The following is an 8,935-nucleotide window of genomic DNA, read 5'->3' as shown; positions in this document are numbered from 1 at the left end:
GAAACCAAAGCTGTGAGCACCACGGCGTGCCAGAGCCTGACTTCCTGGAGGTGATGGGGCTGATGTCACTTCAAAAGGGAAGCTGCTGTCTGTCTCTCACTTCTGAACAAAGGGACACTCTTATACAGAGCTCCAGCTTTGGTTCCTGTGGCCTGACCTGGAATCTGAAAGGGCTTTTGCTTCCGGCCAACAGCACTGAAGAATAACTTTGAAGTCAGCAAGGCTCAAAAAGAATCTCCTAGACACTGCAGGACATCACAGGTCTCTACAGCAGAGTGATGTCAATCCCTTGGCAGCAGGGATCATCCTGCTCTTTCACCATTCAGGTACTGAATTCAATGGCACTCAGCCTAACTCCTACCGTTTCTCCCCAAATACACACTCACACATAAGCCTCATATGTTCAGACTATTTGCTTTAACAACCTAGGCTTGAGTTTACAGAACTGCAGGTGGGTTCCTGTAACATTACAGCAAATAGCTTTCCAGTATTATATGCCTTTAATAAATTCTCTAGCTCAAGAATCTCCAAAAGCAGACTAAAGTATTATAATTTTCAAAGGTCAAGTCTGAATTCAAATTCTGCCATCATAGATACAACTTTAAAGACACATTCACCTGATCCTTGTTTCAGTGATTTTTCAAGTAGATCATTTAATCATCAGCTACTGATTAACGGAATAACTCAGAGAAAACTTTAAGGTCCACTTGCATTCATTTTTTGTGTTTTCCATCAAATTTAGACTAACAGCCCTAATCCATTCAGAACAGTGACATTCAACATTTATCAGTTACGGCACACAAGAAAAAACAGCTGAAGTGTCCACAGACATGACAAAATACGTTTGCATTCACACACTTTAAAGCAAACATCAGTCTATTTATTAAAAAAATATATATAATAAAGTAGAACAGATGCAGAAAAAACAAGGTTAGAAGCATAGTATGATTAATAATCCCTAAAGCCAGGCTGAATAATTGCACCTAAAATTGCATGTGAACTTAAGGAATTCAAAAACCACATAAGAATTAAAAAAGCAAAGTTTTCAGGACAAGTTGAAGGACATGGACCTTTAAGACCAAGTCCAGAGCACGGCCACAAAGTTGCTCAGAAGACCAGAAACCTCTGCTATGGAGATAGGCTGAGAGAGTTAGAGCTGTTCAGCCTGGAAAAGAGAAGGTTGCATGGAGAACTCACAGCACTTTCCAGTGCCTGAAGGGGCTACAGGGAAGCTGAAGAGGACATCCTTATCAGGAACTGCAGTGATAGGACATGGGGGAATGGGTTCAAACTGAAAGAGGGCAAATTTAAGTCAGATATCAGGAAGAAATTGTTCCCTGTGAGGTGCTGAGGCACTGGCACAGGTTGCCCACAGCAGCTGTGGCTGCTCCATCCCTAGAAGTGTTCCAGGCCAGGCTGGATGGGGCTTGGAGCAACTTGGGCTGGTGGAAGGCATCCCTGCCCATGGCAGGGGGGGGAGTGAAATGAATTTTAAGGTCCCTTCCAACCCAAACCCTTCAGGAATTCCATGATATTCAACAGCTGAGACTTCCTAACCACACCATTCCAATGGCACTGAACAGAACTCAGAGCTTACAGAGTAGGTGAAAAGGTTGGGATGGAGGCAACCTGTCTCATTTCTTTAGGGAAACAAAGTCAACTCAAACTCCTGAAGTATCTGTTAAATCCACTTTGGAGCACTGGGAAATCATTCTGCACCATGAAGTCACACATTTCCACAGTGGGGCTTTGCAAACATGACTATTTTGCCACAGAAATACTATGCAAAGTAGTAAAAAAGCTTTGGTTACAGTTCCTTTTTTTTCTGCCATACCACTTCCTCCAGACGTGACAGATGGGGACTGGTAAGGTTTGCCCAATCCTGCTGCTGGGACTGTAGCCAGCTGTCCTGTCCTCACCATCGACACCTCCTTTGATTGATTTGGACTCGCCATTTCAAAGAATCACAAGAAACAAACTGCTTATGTGAAGACTCTTACATGCCACAGCCTTGAAGGGCTACAAACAACTAACGGGATGCAAATCATGGAGGCCTGGGGAAACCTTGGAATAGCCAACCTGCTCAGCACCCCAGGAGCTTGTCACATGGAAAGAATAAGTGTCCTTAGGATGATGACCCTTAGAGTGGGTCCATTAATAGCAGCAAAATTCCTTACTAGCACTGGTATCGACACAGCTGCTGAATTCCCCTTGCACAAGGACTGACCCTCCTGCCAGGGATATTTCTGATGAGAAGTCTGGCAGTGCTGTGCAAACACACTGCACAAATGTAATCTCAGCCTTAATGGGAAAGATTTGATTATGTGTTTCTGCTTTCTTGAAAATTGTTCTGTGGAAAAGAGACCAAACACCTGAAGAGGACTGTGTCAAATACACCCAGAACAGACTGCCTTGCATTTCCTTCTCCGCTCCTCAGAAGGGTTTCCCTCCCTCCCAGCATGAGCACGGCACTACCAGAAGACAGGCAGAGAGCAAGACACATAACTTATCACATTTCTTTCCACTGTAACAGGATCAGAGAGAAAAAAAAATCCTCTTTTCCAAAGGAGGTAGAGAAAGCACGAACACCAGGCTGTGGCTAACACCATCTCCCCACTCAGTGACACGGCCTCCTGCAGATGCTTCACAAGAGGCATCAGGAATAACAGCTCCTGCCCACTACGTGTGAAATCTGTCAAGCTTAGTGGGACTGTGTTAGCTTGCTGAGGGACACAGATTTATGTTTGAAATTGCACTCACTGTGGCAGCTATGAGCAATGGGCTCTGGATTTGCTGAGACAAGGTCTAGTATCCTGTAGTGTACTTGGCTCAGTAGGGACATACCCTCCCCAGTCTGAGAGAGCATAGACTGGGATGTCTATGTGGAATGAGAGGACGCCAGCCAAAGGCAGGCTAGCAAGCCACCCAAAGGAATGAGGAATGGATCTCCAAGCTCACATTACTGTGACTGCATTCAGAAGCCCTAGAGCAGCAGGCAGCAGCTTAGTGATGGATCTCAAGGGGGATCATATCACCACTTCCTCCGGATCTCGATCATAAAGATTACTGAATAAATAAATTACTAACTTCTGAACACTGGCAACTTCTGAAGACAAACTGCCCATCAGCTAACAGCCATGGGTGAAGTCGCTTGAAAAGCTGTTTAGAAAGAGAGCCAAGCCCTGAAAGGGGTCAGTCTTCTGTTCAAGCAGGCCTGCAGCCTGGGGATGAAGCATCTGATCTTCAGTGCTCTCTAGAAAACACTGGGAACAAGTTATTTATACCAGCACAGCCCTTTCCCCACCAGCAGAAAGGTTGGTGGTTGGCAGCACTCAAAGAGTTCCACCCTGGGGAGGTCACTGCAGGTGACCCACCTGACACGTGGCCCCGCAAGACGCACCTTTGCCAAACGCTGAGCACAGACCACAGCTGAACTCATCCCACAGGAGCCAGAGTCAGCTACAACTGGCTGATGTACGTCATGGCTGAGGGAAATCAGGAGGCAAAATTCACAGATATTTACTCCATGTGCTACTCTTCGGACATCAGGGACACACTTCAGCTCCTCAGCTGAGAAAGCACAGCACAGAGCTCCGGTTCAGAGCTCAGTCCTAGCTCATGGGCTGAAGTTTAATCTAGTAACTACTTGCTCCTACTTCAAAAAAAGCATTATGAACTGACCCAGTAAAGAGAAGGTCTCTTCCTGCCCCTAGGAATCAACAGGCTCAGTTAACAATTAAAATCATAAAGCTGAAAGTACTCAGACACAAAGGACAACAGAGAAGTGCTTGTCATAACCCTTCCCTTCAGATAATGAACCATGCTTGGAAAAAACAATCCCTGCATTTCACATCTCCTCATCCTACTGATGTCTGGACCCAGCACCAAGCCATGGCCACACCAGCAGGAAGCCCCACAAGAAGCTGCTGTCACCACGAGGAACTGCAGCACAGCTGTACCTGGCTCCAAGACTACAGTCAGAGCGACAGATCCAGTCTGTGCACTCCATGGCAAGAAATACGCCGGGGGGCAGAGCTGGGGTAGACAACCATCCTGATCCCCTGGCCAAGCACTGGAGCAGGAGGAGTAAAATGCAATGTCACCCTTTGCAAAATACTTGCAGCATGAGGAACTACCTACCACCAAACTGAGCTGTCACATCAGTCCCCAAAATCTCTAACACACACACACGCGCGAAAAACTAAAAAGATATTATGAGAGACCGGTGGAAATAAACTCCAAACTGCTGTTAATTTTGAGAGGAGACTCCAGCTTCAGCCAGAAGGAGCAACGATACTGGAAAGCACTGCTGCTGGTTACCAGAGGGAAAACTGGACATTTTCACATCAGCCCTAGGCAGTGGGTAATCCAGGCCATCTCCCTGTCCAAACTGGCACCAGCCCAACCACGGGTGGCAATAAGTGCTTCTACACAGCTGTCTTAGTTTGAAAGCTTTGTGTCTCTGAAAGAATATTGTTTAGAATAGAGGGACAGGCACAAATATTTCGGATTTCAGAGAGAACATTGTGATCCTTTAAAGAAAGGGAATCAAATATGTATTTCTTTTAATGGACCCGTTGGACTGTTTCCAGAAAGAAATGGTAACAGTCACACTGTTTTGAGGCAAAATACCAGAAAACATGTCAAAGAGGTATCTGCGAAGTACTTCAAACCTAACAGAAGCAGCAAAGCAGTTGTCTGGTTATGACAACTCATTTTAACAGCCACAGAGCGAACTAACATTTCCAAAGGGATTCAGGCTCCACAGTGACAGGCCAGGCATTGTCTCCTGTTGGTGATTTCATGCTCTGTAGGAGAAGGTTTGAGCAGAATGCATCCCCTTCACTCCCTGTCATTTTAAGGGTACTGCACCATGTCTGTGCCTGAATTTGTACTGTGAAAGAAGTACGATCAAGTTTTTACCTTAAACTCTTAAGTTTTCAGGTACAAATTTTTCCAGCTACAGTTTCCGTTGATGTACTACCTTCTGGTGTCAGAACAGAAACATCAACCAACAGATGCTCAAAATGAGTAAAGAATAACAGAGAGATAAGCAAGTTAATGCTAAATTGTATCACCAATAAATGAACTTCTTTCTGGAAGTTTCTGGATTCAAACTCTAAGAGGGGAAATTTAGCTGTGATATATGAAAGAAATTCCTCCCTGTGAGGGTGGGGAGGCACCAGCACAGGTTGCCCAGGAAGCTGTGGCTGCTCCATCCCTGGGAGTGCTCCAGGCCAGGTTGGATGGGATTGGAGCAACTTGGGCTAGCGGAATGTGTCCCTGCCCATGGCAGGGGGTGGAATTATATGATCTTTAAGATCCCTTCCAACCCAAACTGTTTGGGGATTCTGGGATTCTTTGTGCCTCAGCTCAGCTGTGACAGCACTGAGATTCCTTACTGCTAACATATTATTGCCTTTGCAGGATATGCTAGTGTAAGGAATAAATTTCAAAACCCCTAATGCTCCAGAACTCCATCTGCCACTGGCAAACACCTTCTTCTGAACAGTAATAAATTATGAACTGGCCAATTCAAATGGCTTTTAAGACCAGGATTTTCATGCATACAGCTTCCAGTTATGGAATATAAATTCATACACTCCTGTCAATCTGTAAGCATGAATGACACTGGCAAGAACTAAGTCAGTGTCATGTTCCTGCTGCTTGCCCAACACCAGGACACATGGTGTAAGTATCACAGAATCATCGAGTCCAACCTGTGAATGATCTTCACCTTCTCAATCAAACCACAGCACTAAGTGCCACGTCCAGCTGTTTCTTGAACATGTCCAGGGCTGGTGACTCCACCATGACAACAAAGATGCAAATCAAGGAGAGCCTATGGAGCTGAGCATCCCATTGGCCAGAAGACAAGGAATAAAGGGACAGGTAAAGCCAAGTGCACTGTCTCAAGTCTGCAGAGCAGCAGGAGAATGAATGGGCTGGGAGGAGTCAGGGGAGTCTCAAGTCTGAAAAAGGCACTGGGGGAATTTTAAGATCTGGCGTGTGGAGGAACAAGTTGACATCTCCCACTGGAAGCTCAGGAAGTGAGAAGTTTCTTGTTCCTGCAGTGAATCAACACTGTTAAAGCTTCCAAGCTACACACCCCAGGTGTGAACATAAAAGGAAGAGAAGAGCAGGGCACCACATGCAATTCAACTGAAAATTTTAAGAATGGAAAGGTGCAGACAAGAACCTTTTTTAAGGACCCCAAGGACCTCAGGAGAGCCTAAATAAGCAAGAAAAGAACTAAGCAGAGTTTTAGAAGGGGAGATTAAAAAAAGTGAAGGAAAAGAGAAACTGAATACAGCTGAATACAGGAAGAAAGGTGGAGCAGTATTTGGTTACTGGGTTAATTTAATTACACCCATCTAATAATTCATTTCTCAAGAATTATTTCATCACAGCCTATATTGTGCAATAATTGAAAGCGACGTCTGGGCTCTTATCTGCTGCTGCTTAATGATTAGTCTCCAATTCACACTGGAGATGTTTACTGCCAGAGCTGAGAACCCTGGACGTGTCCCACTGCCAGACAGTGCTGCTGGAGCTATTTCAGAATCAGTGGGACAAAGTATACTCACAACCCTGCAATGCTCTGTGAGGATGAAGCCAGGGAAGGTGGTGTATCCATACGGTCGCATTACACAACTGGTCATACAACTAGTTTCTCTAAAGATATAAGTAAGAGACCAGTATGTTTTTAATCTTGCAGTCAAATCCATAACAAAGCAGCTGAAAACAGGAGCTATTTGAGTCCAAGTGTGTTCATAATGCTAAGCTCTTCTGGTATAAAAACATTATGAAAGATAATTAACGAATTGAAAATAAGGCCTGGGGATCCATAGCAGGTTCAAGTATTATAAACTGGCATTTCATATACACTTCTCAGTGCAACAGTAACAGGTGATAAGGGTCAAGGACTTAATTTCCAACTAGTATCAATTACACTGAAAGTCAGAATAGAGGAGGGTAAACCTCAAGTATCACGAGTGGGAATTACTTTTTAATAAATGATTTGTCTCTCTTCTCCATTCACTAACACCTCTCAGAATGCAGAAGGTAAATGCTTCTCCAGTACTCTACAGGAACTATGAAGGTGTTTGACAGTGTGAGAAAAAGCACAGAGCATAAAACCAGACTATTTGTGGAGAACTAGAACACCAACTCCAATCCATGTGCATCAGAGGATATTGGCTTAAATGTTATAGTTTGATTTTAGAAGAGCCTCATTAGGTTTTGTGATTGCTAACAACATCATGAAAGGCAAGAGCCAACCTCATTTCTGTTTGCTTCTTTTAGATGGATGGTAGATGACTCCTGAAGCCTGAAAAAGCACCAAGACTGAATAATGAAAACAGAGAAGTTCTGTGAATCACCCAAGAACCGCTGTATTTCCCTTTTTGCACTTACTATCAATCACCATTATGCCAACTGAATGTGTGCTACAGAACCAACATCTCCTCCTAGGTCTGCCCCACCTGGTTTACAAGCAGGCCTAGAGCTCAGGAAACAATGAAGAGCAAGTCATAGTGCCAAAAATAAAAAATGGGGAAAAGCAGCTGGTGCCTCTTTTGCTTCCAAGCTCCCTTCGGGCCACACTGAGTCACACATCCAAAAGGAGAACTTTTCATTTAAAAAGAATATAATCCTCCACAAACACTTCCAAAAGATTCAAAACCTCTTCTGGGTGCAAAAAAAAAAAAAAAAAAAAAAAAAAAAAAAAAAAAAAAAAAAAAAAAAAAAAAAAAAAAAAAAAAAAAAAAAAAAAAAAAAAAAAAAAAAAAAAAAAAAAAAAAAAAAAAAAAAAAACAAAACAAAACAAAAAAAAAACCAAAAAAACCAAACCCACAACCAAAAAAAATACCCTGAGCTGGAAAGGACCCACAAGGACCATCAGTCCAACCCCTGCCCTGCACATGGCACCCCAACACTGCACCCTGTGCCTGAGAGCATTGGCCAAACACTCCTGGAGCTCTGTCAGCCTTGCGGCTGTGACACTGCCCTGGGAGCTGCTCAGTGCCCAAACACCCTCTGGGTGCCCTCCACAAGTCTCGTGGCCTGCGAAACCAAGACCTACCCCAACCATTTAAAAGACAGTAACGGCAGAACTGCTCCTGCCCTGAAACAGTTCTCACACCCATAAACACAGTTAGGCTGAAGTCACAACTTCAAAAGCCAGGCAGAGAGGAGGTAACAAAATGAAGCAAGAAAGTGCAAGATGGAAGCCCCAGGTCTGCCCTGAGCACAGCCGTGACAGAGCTGTGTCACTCACTGCTCACACTCTCACCAGGGCCTGAAACCATCCCTGGCCCAGTCCACCAGACTCCAAACATCACTATCCAGCTCAAAAACAACCATGATCACTCACTAAAACATTGCAAGATATTTTCTGGCCACTGACAAAGAAGGTCCTAGGAGAAAAAGAAATTCAGAATTCCAACTGAAAAGTTTTACTTTACTTTTCCAGCGAGGGGGTCAGTGCTGAGGATCAGGGAGAGGGAGCAGGGAGATCTTACATTAAAACTAGCTTGTAAATATTCCCCAGCCACCAAACCTCTGTGACTTCGCCCTGGCATGACTATAAGTTATCTTCTATAACCATTAGTCAGCCACAAGACACTTAATTTCTCTAACACTTAATTATCCTTCTATGTGTTTATCTTGGTCATGGGCTTTTTCCGTTTCTTTGAATACTATTTCAAATTTTGAAACCTAAAGCATTCAAGCAGAAGAACATGCTCGTATTTTAACAGAAAATTTGAAGCAATTTCTAATTCTGGAAGTAAGATTTGCTGGGACTCAAGTGGCCACATTTTGCAGGTGAGAGGTTTTGAAGTAACTGGTTACTCTCCAGTGGTGAGCTCAAATGGAGTGACAAACAAAACTCAACTGTTTGTTTTCATTCACAAAAGCAATTTCTTTTAAGTCC

General features: G+C 44.0%; 1 protein-coding gene across 1 annotated transcript in view; it reads right to left on the bottom strand.

Moving 5' to 3' along the window:
* The window catches only part of FBXW11 (F-box and WD repeat domain containing 11), a 59,514-nt gene that overhangs the window by 49,609 nt on the left and 970 nt on the right, over window positions 1-8,935 (bottom strand). The window lies entirely within an intron of this gene.

Source organism: Acanthisitta chloris, unplaced genomic scaffold, assembly GCF_000695815.1.
Source record: "Acanthisitta chloris isolate BGI_N310 unplaced genomic scaffold, ASM69581v1 scaffold4795, whole genome shotgun sequence".
NCBI classification, from domain to species: Eukaryota; Metazoa; Chordata; class Aves; order Passeriformes; family Acanthisittidae; genus Acanthisitta; species Acanthisitta chloris.
This window is presented reverse-complemented; position numbering and strand designations above follow the sequence as displayed.